At 50.8% G+C, this 15,117-nt stretch overlaps 1 protein-coding gene across 1 annotated transcript in view; it reads right to left on the bottom strand.

The window, feature by feature from the left end:
- The window catches only part of Bach2 (BTB domain and CNC homolog 2), a 344,829-nt gene extending 333,780 nt beyond the window's left edge, over positions 1–11,049 (bottom strand). Inside the window, 1 exon segment of the mRNA XM_037202481.1 lies at positions 10,859–11,049. The gene's annotated coding sequence lies outside the window, so the exon portion shown is untranslated.
- Between the last annotated feature and the right edge of the window lie 4,068 nt (positions 11,050–15,117).

Raw genomic sequence — 15,117 nt, 5'->3', positions numbered from 1 at the left:
ACAACTCACTCTCAGTTTTTCGATGTGTGGAACAGCTGCATTCAAATCTCATGAGCCGGTTAATTTTAACTGGCTTTAATTTTAACTAGATTTAACTGCTTTTCCTCCCCTCTGACAAATCAAAATAGCTTGCCATATCGACCACAAGAACTGGTAACCGAAGCACAGTTCCTGTTTTTCGGAAGAGACTTGCATTCAAACCCACACTTTGAGGTGTTGAACCTACGTGGGAATTTAAGAGCTGAATGAGGGAGACTGAAACTTACACACTAATCCAGGCCCCATGGCCATCGGCACGTGGCAATCTCACGCCAGACTTTGACCTACATGCCTTCAGCTGCTCTCTCATTGAACACAGGATCCCAAGAGCCATGTGGAAGAACAGGCTGCCTGTAACTCAGAACACATTTCCACAAAACCGAGTACGACGTGCCCATGAGGTAGCATCGCAGGGCAGCCCATGAGATTGCTTCCAGATTAAAGTGCGTGTGAAGGGGTCATATTTGTAACTTAAAAGTAGGAAATAATCCTGTAACAACAGTTCCAAAACGAATGAATGAAGCCACACCCCTCTCACGCCCCACTCCCGAGACCCGGTTTGGGTAAATGTCTAATTAGCAGAGAATGAAGGACAAGGTCTTCCAAGACACTTCTGCACAAAATAAATAGGAAAACTTACAAAAAGTAAAGAATATCATTGATATTTATCATCTAACTAGTACGGACAGGGAGCTTCTCAAATAATTTTAGTCCCAGGAGGAAGAGGATGAGGGAAGAAGGAAAACAAAGATGAGAAGAGCCGATGACTAGGAGGAGGAGGCTGAGGAAAGGGGGAGGAGGAGGGAGATCAGAAGGAGGAGAGAGATGTGGAGGAGAGGATGGAGGAAAAAGAAGAAAGGGTGCAGAGGCATGGAGACATATTTATAGGTAGGGGCAGAAGAAAGGTAGGAACTAGAGAGCAGTCCCCACTGGACAGGGCCCTTCTGCAGAAAAACCACCCACCTCCGGGAGTTCTACATCAAGGACGAGGAAGACAGGAGTCCAGCACAGTTCCAGCGGCGGACACTAGATGGCGCCACCAACCCAACATAGCATGGTTGCTGGAGGGGTGGAGAGTAGCTCAGACCTCATCCCCCAAGAGGTGTTTACCAGGCTATGACTTTATCTAAAACAATCATCGTTCCCTTAACCAATCAGCCTCTTAATGTCTAGACACCATCACTGTGCTGCTATAGGACAAACCAATGCCGAAAGAAGTTCCTTGGCCCATCTTTATCAACGAAACTGGGGGTAGGGAGGTGATAGGAAGGTGGAAAACATTGAATGCATTGCCTCCCCACACCGTAATAGTCAAGAATTCAAGGATAATTTCACAGTATCTTTGCCACTAACTGACAAAAATCCAAAACCCTTGACCATGTTGTTTAAATGTCACGACACACCTGTGACAGGTTGAAGTGTTCCAATCTAGTCTCTCAGGTGAAGCTCACACATAAATGTGTCATGAAAACCCGTCTGTGCTTTACATCTTCATTTTACTGAGGTTTCTGTCTTCTAACCTGCTTGTCTCTCCTGTCATCGTGGTAACTCCATCACCAGGTCACCACCGCGGGACACTGCAAGGCTCCCACCCCAGGTCACCACCATGGGACACTGCACCCCCAGGTCACCACCCTGGGACACCGCACCCCAGTTCACCACTGTGGGACACTGTACCCCAGGTCACCACCATGGGACACTGCACCCCCAGGTCACCACCGTGGGACACTGCACCCCAGTTCACCACCGTGGGACACTGTACCCCAGGTCACCACCATGGGACACTGCACCCCCAGGTCACCACCGTGGGACACTGTACCCCAGGTCACCACCATGGGACACTGCACCCCCAGGTCACCACCCTGGGACACCGCACCCCAGGTCACCACCCTGGGACACTGCAAGGCTCCTACCCCAGGTCACCACCGTGGGACACTGCACCCCAGTTCACCACCGTGGGACACAGCACCCCAGGTCACCACCCTGGGACACTGTACCCCAGGTCACCACCCTGGGACACCGCACCCCAGTTCACCACCGTGGGACACTGTACCCCAGGTCACCACCGTGGGACACTGCACCCCAGGTCACCACCCTGGGACACCGCACCCCAGGTCACCACCCTGGGACACTGCACCCCCAGGCCATCACTGTGGGACACTGCACCCCAGGTCACCACTGTGGGACACTGCACCCCAGGTCACCACCGTGGGACACTGCACCCCAGGTCACCACTGTGGGACACTGCACCCAGGTCACCACCCTGGGACACCGCACCCCAGGTCACCACCGTGGGACACTGCACCCCAGGTCACCACTGTGGGACACTGCACCCCCAGGCCACCACTGTGGGACACAGCACCCCACTTCACCACTGTGGGACACTGTACCCCAGGTCACCACCCTGGGACACTGCACCCCCAGGCCATCACTGTGGGACACTGCACCCCAGTTCACCACCGTGGGACACTGCACCCCAGGTCACCACTGTGGGACACTGCAGGGCTCCTACCCCAGGTGTCTGCTTCTCTGTCCGTCTCCAGTTCAAATGCTGACATCTCAGGAAAGCAATGCACTAGGCATGCTCAGTTACAGATTCCCTCATAAAACTCTATTTATATAATCCTTTTCTGATATTGGCTTGAGGTCAGAAGGCCAAAAGGCCAGTGTGACATGGAGCCAGCTGCAAGAGCATGGCAAGCCTGCGGAGCTTCCTGACAATTCTGACAAAGACTGTCATCCCAGAGGATATGTGGGAAGTAAGGGTTAATTTGAAATGTGTCTACATGTTCCTCTCACTGAATGGTAATAATATCTTTCACTGATAATTTCTTTTTTTTTTCCAGTTTGACTCTTTGGGGTTTATTCATTTGCATAATATGGAATCTTGAACCCATATAGATATTCTACAAATCAATGCGAGTAATTCTCACACTAAATCAGCAGCTTTAATTTGAGCTCATCATTGTTTGCATAGGAATCTTTATGCACTCATCTGCCTGATTTTTTTAATCACTTAAAATCTCCAACACTGACACACTAAGCATCTCTGCATTTAGCTGTCTCCAAATTTTGAATGCTAAAAGAAATGAGCACCATACATTCATACACTTCATCATTTCCCAAACAGAGCCTTAACCATGCACTTAGTGTTCAAGCAGCCCCAAGCATGCCTCCTGGCGCAAACGTCAATTTGGTGTCCAGCCCAGGCACAGCGGCGCTGAGTAAGCATTCTGAGTGATGACCCTTGCAAACCCCAGGTAACTTGGACATTTGCCAAGCAGAGTCCTTCAAACCCATTCAGATCTCCAGTTGAAAGTTGTGACATGCTAATCTGGCAAGATAATCTCTTCCTGAAACTGCCTAGAATGGGGGCAAAGGTTACTCCTTTCTCTGTCACTGCTAGCTTACAATCCCAATTAGGGACGCTAATGGAATTGGTTGTGAGTACAATTCTTCCTCCAGGGTAGAGTGTTCCCGGGATTAATTTTTTCTTTTCCTCCCCCCACCAAAAAACTTAAGTGGCGAATTCTTCACCTATCAAGAGGATGGGAGTGTGAGGAACAGAGCTAAACCTGGGGATGGAGAAACAGGATTCATGTTCTACACCTTTATCTCTTGCTTTCCCATGCTACCGTTTTTACTTTCTGATCACTGACTGTTTACTAAGATCCACGGAACACAACCACTAGAAAGTGAGTCTTGAGAGTGACGGGAGATAAGACACTCAAGTCAGGTTCCACGAGAAATGGGTTTCCAAGTTTATCTTTCGGATAGATGTCAAGAAAGCAGCCAATATTTTAGAGTGAGTTGCCTAAATGTCCACTCCTGAGATCAGCTCTGGAGGTCCCAGGGCAGATGAAAAAGAAAGGTGGGCACATAGCATGGTGGCCCTTGTGTCAGGTCTCTGGTGTCCAAGCCCTGCTTTCCCACTCCGGAGCCTGGTACCATCTATGACTCCACTCTGGGTCGATTGAGTTAACGCAGGCAACGTCTATACAAGGAAAACTCAGAGGAGTTTTAGCATGTATTATAGTTCACTTTTTAAAATGGGTACTTAATACTCCTATTAAGTTGAGCTTCCAAGAAAGGTCTAAAATCATTCTTGGTTGCAAATCCTAACACCCTGCAGCCCCTCATTTCTCCACTGCACTAGAGAGGTCAAGGCTTCTTATTAGAAGCTAGACTCACATTTTCACTAATCATTTTTGCACAGGTCTGGCGGCATTGGACATCTGACTGAAGGAAATGTCCATGTAGCTTCTGATCGTTCAAATATTGTCAAACTGTTAAAATGCTTAAAGTATGAACGGAAGTGTACTTTGGGCAATTAGCAATTCTGTTTTTATCCAGTCCTAAAGACTGAGGTAAATAAATCAATTCTGGACTCTGTAGACAAGAACTATCATTTGCCAAAATGGCCCTGGGGGTTCTATCATGGATTATGCAATACTCCAAAGGGCTGAAGACAGCTGTGAATTCATAGGATTAGGAGGATTGAAGAAAACAGCAAGCCCCCAGGTTTAAAATGGTCTTGTCTAAAACTCCTACCTGGGGGTGGAGAGCATCCCTAATCTTCCTGTCAGGTCAAATCACCACTCTATATCCTGTAGGGGATGGCATATCTCCCTTTTACATGTTAAAATGAGCTATCCTTTCAACTACATTGTGTGATTCCTAAGGTCCAGGGCCAGGACTGGGTCACCAGCCACATTAAGATACAACTCACTATATGTCTATGATGAATGCACGTGGCATTTGCTGCTAAAGAATGTAGTTTCTGTTCACATGACCCACTGGACAGCATCCGTAAATAGTACAGTGTGGGGAAGAAATTAAAACTACCAATCATCTATGTCTTCTGGGACGCTTGCAAGGTTAGAGAACACACACACACGCTCCCTTGTTCATTTGGTTCTCCTACTGGTGGAATGGGAATTACTCCTGGAGTCACAGAAGATCCCAACCGTCCACAGGTTGGACTCTGCAGAGTCCCCAGCAGAAATATCTGCCCAAAGTGACAGGAGAAAGAAGAGACAGTGGAGTGAGACCACACTGACCGGGGCTGACACATGCCAAAGCCTTCTTCTGAAACAAACTCAGGTCTACCTATATTAGCTGCCGGCTCAGGAAGGACTGGACAGAATAATGGGAGGTGAAGAGGCTGGGCTAACGTGGGCTACGGCCTGGGAAAGGAGAGGCTGGGGGCTGACACAGGGCCACAGGGGAGCTGGCCTGGGCAATGGCTCCCCGTGTAGCGGCAATGTGTCCTGAAGCCCTCAGCAAGAAAGCAAAAAGTCAGGAGGAACATCCTGAGACCAAAAGACAATCCATGATCAGGCTAAGGAACAAAGGAGACATGAACCGGGGGGAATATGCTGGGAAAGGCGTGCTTATGAAGTCACTGGGGAAGACCGAGAGGCATTTTGGCTGTAATTCCAGAGACTAGAGTGAACGAGTACGTGAAATGCTTTCTGATTGGGGACATCCATTATTTTGATGGGGGGGGGGGAAGCTCAAGGAAAACAAAGGCAAAGTTTGCCCGAGTTTTTGAAGTGGAGCCACTGGTGGGTCAATTTACATATTCTTTAGAAAAATAAAGTGGCCCTTGAAAAGGCTGTGGGGTAAAGAATCTGAGACTCTTTCCCTCTTTAAGGAAATAGCATGGAGGTTCAATTTCAGCTTTAACGACACTGACATCTGAATGAACAAAAAAAAATAAAAAGGAAAAAAATTTTTTAAATCAAAGGGAAATCTTGACAAGTAACTTTTTCTGTTAAGTATTTCCTAGACGAAACCAAACGGGAAAAAGAAAAACGAGTTAGTAATATTTTGAGCAACCTTACTGAACAAAATGTTAGTTCACATTGTTTCTAATTTGTAAATATTAACATAGAAGTCCGATATGTATTAAGTATACTGTTGTGGATTGTCACTGCTAAGACAGAATTTTTTCTCTCAGTGCCATGGCTGGTACTGCTTTCCCTAACGCAACCCCAGCTCTGCCCAAAGCTCCCTCCAGACATTCCAGTGCTTGGCATCAGCCCTGACTTCTGAACTTTTGAGTGTCTGTGGCGGGGCCTGATGTCATTACGGTTTCTGTAATAACCAGACGGGAAGCAGAGCAGCCCGGAGGAGGCCCAGAGAAGGCTCTGTGGCCTGAGCTGCACAAGTTGACCAATACTTACATCTTGTCCTGTGCCCTGCTCCACGTATCTGAGGACTGAGGCTGCATTCTCTCTATGCCGCCGCCCCACAGAGTGCAATCTAGCCCCTGACTCGGGGGCTGGACTCTGTATTTCAGACGGGAAAACCACCTACAGGCAAGCGCCATCAACCTTCCGACATTCCAACAGGACACTGCTCACTGCTGAGAACCACACGGTGGAGTTCTTTAGAAAAATGCTCCTAAGGTCTTAAGTGAATGGTCAGCTTTGTGTTGGGCCCCAGTCACAGCTTTACTCTCAGCACCGTGAAGCCCATGAGCGGGCACTCAAGATCAAGTTCGGATGTGAACTCGCCAATTCTAAAGAACGGGCACGAGGTCTACTTCACAGACTGTTCTCGGCGTCCGTGAGATATGTGAAGGTGAAGTCCATCTGGCATGATATGAACGATCAAGACATCAGGCCTTCTGTTTTCATCGCGTTCTCAGATACCAAACGTACATGGAAGTCTTCAGGCATTCATTAAACAACAGGGCACTGCGCTGTGGTCAGCAGCAGTGAGGGAAGCAGGGCAGGTCACAAACAATGGGTGGGTGACCTGAAGAGAAGCACTGGGCCCAAGAACTAAGTATACAGGCTTTCAGATCGAATGTTCCATTCAAAAAGGAAGGTGGCAATCCCTGAATGAGATCCAAGGTCGATTTAGACCTTCATTCTCCTCAAGCCTTTGTTTTCTTGGCCATTGGAACACTACTCATTTGGTACACATGAACAAATTACCTACCACGTGTCAGACTTCAGAGAAGAGGTACAAGTCTGAAAGTATTAAACAATAAGATGTTTTAGGATGCTCAGTGGTGGAAAACAGGCCACCTGTAGGTTGGTCTGAGCTTTTAAAAAATGATCTTATTCATTTATTTAACAGAGAGAGAGAGAGAGAGAGAGAGAGAGAGAGAGAGAGAGAGAGAGAGAGAGAGAACAACTTTCAGAAATTGGTTTTCTCCAAACTCGAGCTCTCAGTTGCCAAACGTGGCGTCCTACCGGGCCATCTCTCTGACCTAGCCCAAGTTTTTACCGACATCCTCATTAACACTTTAGGATAGAGGATTCCACACAATAATCTGGAGCAGGCAAGGGACCTGGCAGCTCAGAGCCAGCATTCCCACACATTCTGCCTGGCAACAGCAGACAAGGGCTGAGAAGAAGTAGCTGCCCCACACTCCTACACTATGGCCTCTCCTCACCAGGACCAGATACACAGTCTGAGGGATGCAGTGGAAAAGGGGATGGGGCCCCTTTGTTTATGACTTAAGATTCTGAGAAGACAAGACATAATTTTAAAGCAGGTGTGAGATCCTTCTGAGCGGAAGAGGGCAGAGCAGTATGCAGACACCCTGGTCCTCGCCTCTGAGGCTGCTCCTGCTCCTCACCCGACCCTCACTAGCCTACTTCCATTACCCCCCCCCCCCCCCCACCCCCACACACACTCCCCAGGGGAACTACAAGGTGTTACTTCACCTAAGCACTGGCTCATTCATTCAACAGTCAGGCCAGCATTTGAAGCAAACCAGATACTACTCCCCTGAAATCTGAGGTTTAAAATCCACAGCACTGTAGTTTAATAGCAAAGCTTGAGAGACCAAGGGTCTCTTTCCTCCTTGTTAAGACCGGATCCATACCAGAGGCACTAAGCAAGAGCTAATCCAAGTAAAACTAACGGGCTCCCAACAAAACTGATTGGCCTGGGCCTTTCTCACAGGAGCCTGGATTGCAAATTCTGAGGAACAGCTCACAATCACTAATGAATGGCTAAGTCCCTTCGGCTGTGCTGACAGTGGGCACAGAAGTGCAGGGCTGGCTGGAGAGAGATTTGAACATGAACCTGACCATCTGGCTCTCTGTAACTCACTTTGATCACAAAATGAATTGCAACAAATTGAAGAGCACATGGCTGCAGTTAATTGTCTCATCTGTAATCTGAACCTACTTTTAAGCACTTATTATTACCCTCTATCAGGTGGAAACATTTCCTCCCATCACGGCAAAGTGCATTTTCCTGATGAACTGTAATGGATCATTAAATTCCATATCTGAATAACAATACTTTGCACTTATTCAGTGCCTTTCATCCTGGGATTTCAAGGCAGTTTGCAAATAATTAAGCCCCTCACACAGCAGCCAGAGGTGAGTGACTGGAAGGGAATTGCCTGAAGATTCTGAGTCAAAGGGCATAATTCAATAGAAAGAGAAGACAGGCCATCCTCCGGCACTGAGAGTAAATTAGGGGCTCTTTTATCCCCCCAACCCTTTCTGCCTCACTCCTGATCCATGGCAGGTTCTGAGATGCAACACACAAAGCACTAGGAACGTAACAGGAGAGCTTCTAATCTAGCAAGGACTTTCACATGCCTAAGGAAATAGATCTCCGCGAACTGACATTTCAGCCCCCTTGCAGAACGAACAGATATCAGGAGAATTTACTCAAACATTCAGAGTGCCACACCGCAGACCTGAAGCCCACTAAAATTCAAAATGTAAATATTAACCAAACCACTTCATTTTTGTGGTTGCATATCCCATTCCTGGCACCTGCCTGCCTTCACGTGAAGGACTTCTGGGTTTCAGAAACGGCAGGTAGAGCCAAAGAGGGTAATCAATAGCTTTAAAGACCAGAACACTAGAAGCCATTCAAAGTTTTGTGATGAATATAAGCGCCTGGAAAACTGAATTACAATAGGGACGCGGACAGACCTTTCACTGGAGCATTTTGGCTGCAACACTGTGAATTAGCAAGACTAATTCTAACAAGATGTCTTTCTTCCCCCCACTCCGTCTATTACCTGCGAGAAGGAAAAGGGCGGTCCACTGGTGAGCGGTTGGAGGCCCGGGATGGGATGACCTCACATTTTAAGCAAGCCGTCCGCTGCCTTGCGGAAATAGCCATATCTACTGGAGGGGTGGTAACAGCGGTTCAAGCTTAGCTTTTCCAGTCAACCTGAGCTTTACCGGCGCAGCAATTTCCTACACGTTACATTTTAATGATCCGAGAAAACGGACGTCAGAGTTACATTTCTAATTTTACTCTAAACAGACAAAGGCCAAAAAAAGACAAAAAGAAAAAGAAAGGAAGGAAGGAAAGAAGGAAAAGAAAGAAAGGAAGAAAGAGAGAAAGAAAGAAAGAGAGAAAGAAAGAAAGAAAGAAAGAAAGAAAGAAAGAAAGAAAGAAAGAAAGAAAGAAAGAAAGAAAGAAAGAAAGAGAGAGAAAGAAAAAGAAAGGAAGAGAAAGAAAATTCATTAGATATCATCTCCTCCAAGGTTCCCACTAGGCAGGGAAGGATTTTTTATCTAAAGTAATTACCCTTTTTAGTTAAATACACTCATCAGATGAAATTAACAGAGAGACTATGACACTAGACAGCGAAGGTGAAAATCCAGAAACACGTCGCCTAGCCGCCCACAAGCCCGCCGCAAGTCGCAGCTGGGTCTCGTAGGTGGGACGTCCCAGCCCCTCTTGTTCCAGGAGGCAGTAACAGCAGTGGCTGGACCCGCGGAATGCGAGGAGCACCTTTTTGGGTCACACACAAAACCACCCGTACCACAGCATTACAGGAACTTCGCCCAAGTTTACCAAACTTTCATGTATGCAAGAGCACGCAGGGGAGACTCTATGTGCCCAAGACCTCGGGGGCCAGGGGTGTGCGGTCCTTCAGACACATGCCACCCTGCCGGTTTCCTCTAAGTTCCTGCAAACCCTCGCCTAGCTCGAAGCCGCCCAGATGCTCGGTCGAGTCCCCTCTCGCGGGCACCTAGGGTAGTCCATGAGCGCCGCCCGCCGCCCTCTCCGTGCGGCTCGGGTCCCGAACACCCAGCGGCTGAGCGAACTGCGAGACCCTCAGAAGGCCTCGAGCGGCGTGGGGAGGTGCAGCGAGTTTTCCCTTCCTCAAACTCGTCTCTTAGGTGGAGCCCTTGGGGTTCGGAGATCGGAGTACAGGTGTGAATGTGTGTTGTTGGACCTTGGGGAGATGGGGGTTGCAAGGTGTCCCTCTCGGAAGCCATGAGCTCCACGGGGCACGTCTGCGCCCAAGAACCCGGGGCTGCCTCGTTCTAGCGCCCGGCGTGGTCGTCCGAGCCACCCTGCGGCAGCTGACAGCTGAGCGCTGAGCCGCAGAGCCGCGATCTTCGCGGAACGGCCGCGCGCGGGTGCGGTGGGCAGGGACCCGGCCACCCGGGCTGGCCCCAGCGCGGGCTGGGGCCGGAGGCAGGGCCGTGGGTCTGACAGCTGCTGCGGCTCGGGCTGCGCTCCTCTCCCCCACCCGCCCTCCCGCCCCACGACTGACTTATTACCCTGGGCTCCTCCTCCCCCTGCTGTTCCAAAACACCCGGCGACGCGAGCAAAATACAATGCCGCCTCGCCCGCCGCCGTAAACAGGCAGGCGGGAGAGCGCGCCCCGCCGCCGCGTCCTCCGCTCGGCTCCCACCCCCTTCCCGTTCCTAGAAAATGCCATAAGGCGGCCGTGGGCGGGGAGCGGCCGTACGCCCTCCGGACTCGCTGCCCGCCGCGGCCCCACGCCGCCCGCTGCCCCGCGCGCCCGCTCCCCGCGCAAACTTGCCCCGCTGCGTCGCCGTGGCCCGCGGCCCGGTCGGGCACTCACCTTCCCGGGAACTTTCGTCCTCCTGCGCCGGTCTTGCCCGCGGTCTTCCCAGCCCGCAGCCCCCTCCCGGCCGCCGGCGTGGTGGGCGGTCCTGGGGTCACCGAGAGCAGGCGGAGGGGATGCGCATCACATGGCAGCTCGCTCGCAGCCCCCCGAGTCCGGGAAGGGGGAGGGGAGCGACGCGCGCGGCGGGGGCGCGGGGGCGGGGGGAGGCGGGCCGCGAGGGAGGGGCGGCGGGCGAAGCGGGGCGCAGGGGGGCGACCGCAGCCCGGTGCGCGGCCGCGGGGCTGCTGCTGAGGCGGCGGCGGCGGGGCTGCTGGCTGCGCCGCGCGGCTCGCGCTCTCCCGGAACGCCCACACTCTCAATCGCTACATTGTTGACATTCGGCGCTGACGTCACCCGCTCCCCATTCACAATAACTTTACGGGAGCGGGGCAGCGCACCTCCCCGGCCGCTGGGGCGCCGTACGCCGGGTGACTGGCGTAAGCCGCTCCGCGAATGGCGCTCCCGGGGCTCGGGCCCGGGCGGGCGCGCGCTTCGCCGGCTGGCTCGGGGAGGGGGCGCGCCTGTCGCCGCCGCCGCGGACGCCGGTCTCCCGGCTTTGTGCTGGCCGCGCGGCCCTGAGAACCCTGTCGTCCCCACCCGGAAGACTGCCTTGCTCCGCCTAGACTTGCCCCGGCATTGAGAGTCAGGGGTTGTGGGGCTCTTGGGGTTACGGGAGCGACGAAGGCCAGTGCGGCACGTGGGGAGGTCGCCAGAGCCTTGGGCACTTCATCAAAGGGAGAAGCAGACCTGGAACCTGACATTCCCGGGCCTGAAGGAGCAGGCCAAGATGAGCTAAGGACCCCTGGAAAGCGGAGCCGGCCCCCTTTTATGGGAAGTGGGCCTTGACAGAGCGGCTCCCTACCCAAGAGGGTCCTTTAAAGGTCTACTCCACCAAGGAGGCCTCCAACCCCCATGCACTACTACCTAGTCTAAAGAAGAAGCCCTTTTTCCATCCTTAGCCTTAACACCCACTGTGTCGCATCCGCTGTCCCTTGTCCCTCTGAAGGCTGTCGGGGTGCTGCTGCCCATTAAGCCATCCTGGGTTTAATGTCAGAAGGTGGTGGTTGAAAATTTAAAGACAGTAAGCCGGGCGGTGGTGGCGCACGCCTTTAATCCCAGCACTCACTCGGGAGGCAGAACCAGGTGGATCTTGGTGAGTTCGAGCCCAGTCTGGTCTACAGAGTGAGCTCCAGGAAAGGCGCAAAGCTACACAGAGAAACCCTGTCTCGAAAAAAAAAAAAAAAAGACCAAAAATAAATAAATGAAATTTTAAAGACAGTAATTAGGACTTCGGCTGAACGTACGTTTGCAGTAAAATAAGGTTGTGGTGGTATCGGGCTGGTGCCTGCAGCTTTACCTCTTGCCAAGGCCAGGAAGCCGCCATGTTTCCCTAAGCACCTATAACTTGCCCCCCTGTGTAGGGCAGTGTTTCGTATTATTACACGTGGTGCTGGTTTTTAATGAAGATTATAAAACTTTGGCTGGCTCTACTGAGAGAAGGATCATAAATCTCCGCCCCCCCCCCCCCCCCCCCCCCCCCGTAAAATGGGCACTGGCATATGCTGAGGAAACCAGGAAGCTTCGCTCTGGGAAGCTTCACCCTGGGAGTCTTGTGATACCCTCACTGAGGGCTCGGTTTTTGGAAGACTCCATTCCGGATGTCTGTGTAAAACTAAGCCAGGGCCCCATGCAGGAGGAGGATGCCAAGCTACTTTTCTAACTTCCGTGCCCCTCTTCATGGGAACCCCAACTCTACTTTCTCTGCTAACCTGTCTTTCAGACGAGACACAGTCTCAGAGCCTTTGGTTTCTTCGTTTCTCCTCTGGTCTCCTTGAAACAAATGCTCTGCATGAGAAGTTCCTGCCCGACCTGCTGGCAAGGCCAGAGCACTGATCCTGGCCTCCAGCAGCGGACGGTGGTTTCTTACAGCCGTGAGTGGTTCGGCTGGTGATCCTCATTCTTTCAAACATGGACTGGTTAAAAGCTTTGCGTATTTTAATAGCATCAATAAGTGTTTCCATACACGAAGCCAGGCTGGAGAGCCTTCCCAATGAGAACGTTTGAAGGCATTTCTTATCAAGCAGGCTGTGTCTGCTAGGCTGTGTAGTGCCTGGGACATCAGTGTAAGGAAGGTGAGCAGGGGTTTACTGCTGCAAACGGATTGTACCCCCTCCTTTCTGGATTCAGAGAGTTACAACAATGGATAATGGGTGCTCTTCTTTAGTCTACCTGCCCAAAGACAGCCAATAAAATTTTAAAAACGTGAGAGGTTTTGGTAGCAACTCATTTGCAGAGGGTGTCTTGTCTTCAAGGTTCTATCCAGTTCCAAAATCTTATCTTCTATGTCTGTGAAAAAGACAAAATCTTTGTGTTTGGGGACCTTGAAGAAGACCAATAGGAAGTTAGTTGTTCTATTTTTATTTTCAGTAGTTAGAAGCAAGTTCTTTGGATTAAACTCCAGAATCTATAATCCGAAATAGGCATGAAATAGTAATGGCAAGTACGCATTGGATGGACTTTCCCAGTGCTGCCCCGGAGGCCAGACTGTTGGCGGCCTCAGCACCTTCATCCTGCTTGTGGGCCAATCTCTGGGTTGTGCCCTTTAGGCATGTACAATGGGAAACAGATGCAAGATTTTCTCCCTGTGTATTTCTGCCAGTAACCTGAGTAGAGGTCAATTTATTTCCCATGCCTGGAACATTCAACCATTTCAGATAATCTTTTCTTCTCCCGCCACAATTGCCTGTGTGTTTGACCCTGAAAATGAACTTTTTCTAAGCATGATATGGATTAGAAAGGAATAAGTTAAGACATGCACCACACAAAGGTCTGAGGAAAGAAAGGCACTATGTAGGCTTGATGGTGTTAAGACGGTGGTTTTTCCTTAAGGCAAAACAGGGGGCAGAATTTTAAATGTGTGATACCTTGAATGAGGCACAGCAGGGCAGTGTCAACACAGAAAGAGGAAGGCTCAGAGCAGGAGCACCAACTCCAAATGCAGAAGGAGCCAAGTTACCTAAGGGAACTCTGCTGAGAAGGGGTTCCCACTGAGAGGCTCCTCGGAATTATGGCCATCGCTTAGTCTTCAAAACCAGGGGTTAGGAAGTACATCCAAGCTGTAAAACCCCACCACAGCAATGCACAGGCGACACTTGGGAGAATGGTGGCGTTGGAGGAGGTGAGAGTGTGATTTGTTCAGCAGTGGCTGAACCACCTGTTACATGGAACCAAGCTTCCTGATGAGACTGGGATGGGGACAGAGATCCGAACTCCAGGCTGAGCAGTCATGTTGTGCGTTACAGTGGCTGGGGGTGACGCAAACCCAGGGTGATGGGGTTGGTGCTACTCTTAGTTTCGATGACTGGGTCAGATAAGTCTCCTCAATGAAGGAACTTGCAAGATGAGATGGGGATGCAGCAAGAGGACGATCCCTACAGCTGTCTCGGGTGACGCAAAGGTCTTTGGGTATGGTAGACTTAGCATCCTTCCACAGAATAAAACATCCAAGAGGCCACAAGACCTGAGAACAGAAAGAAGAGTAACAGGTGCCATAGCCAGGGGGGCACCAGCAGGCTTTCACAGGAGGCAAACGTCTCAGAGCTCAGACCAGCCTTTGCTCTCCTATTTTCTGATCTCATTCTCCTTGGAGCAAACACTCTTTGGGGGAAGTTCCTGCCCGACCTCCTGGCAAGGACAGAATATGGATCCTGGCATACTGAAGCAAATGGAAAGACCTTTAAAAGAGCTTCTACAGAGAACAAACATGACCTGGCCTCAACTCCAAAGGGTCATTCTGTGGGCTAGGCAGAGGGAAGTTAGGAATGGAAGCAGAAAGAGCAGGTAGGAGGCTGTTGGGATGGGGGGGGGGGGCAGCCGGGGGACAGGAATAATGGCCACAGCTGGGATCTAGATATATTTTCAAAGGAGTCAGGCAGGATTTACTGATGATCCCATTGCAGAATGGGAAAGAAAAGAATTCAGGACATTTCTGGATTTGGGCCTGAGCAGCTCAGTCGAATGGAGATTCTCTTTAGTGAGGTTAGGCTACAGAAGGAGTGAGTACAGGGGGGAAGCCAGAGCAGTGGGTTTGGGGTACCTACCAGACAGCTGAGTGGAAAGTTGAGCAAGTAACACAACAGAGGCATTCAAACTGAGGAGAGAGGTCCTGCGGGGGTCGGAGAGGTCAGAGGTTGGGAAGGTGAAGACAATGAGGA

Source organism: Peromyscus leucopus, chromosome 2 (genome assembly GCF_004664715.2).
Source record: "Peromyscus leucopus breed LL Stock chromosome 2, UCI_PerLeu_2.1, whole genome shotgun sequence".
Classification (NCBI taxonomy): domain Eukaryota; kingdom Metazoa; phylum Chordata; class Mammalia; order Rodentia; family Cricetidae; genus Peromyscus; species Peromyscus leucopus.
The sequence above is the reverse complement of the archived record's forward strand: the minus strand, read 5'-3'. Positions and strand labels throughout refer to the sequence as shown.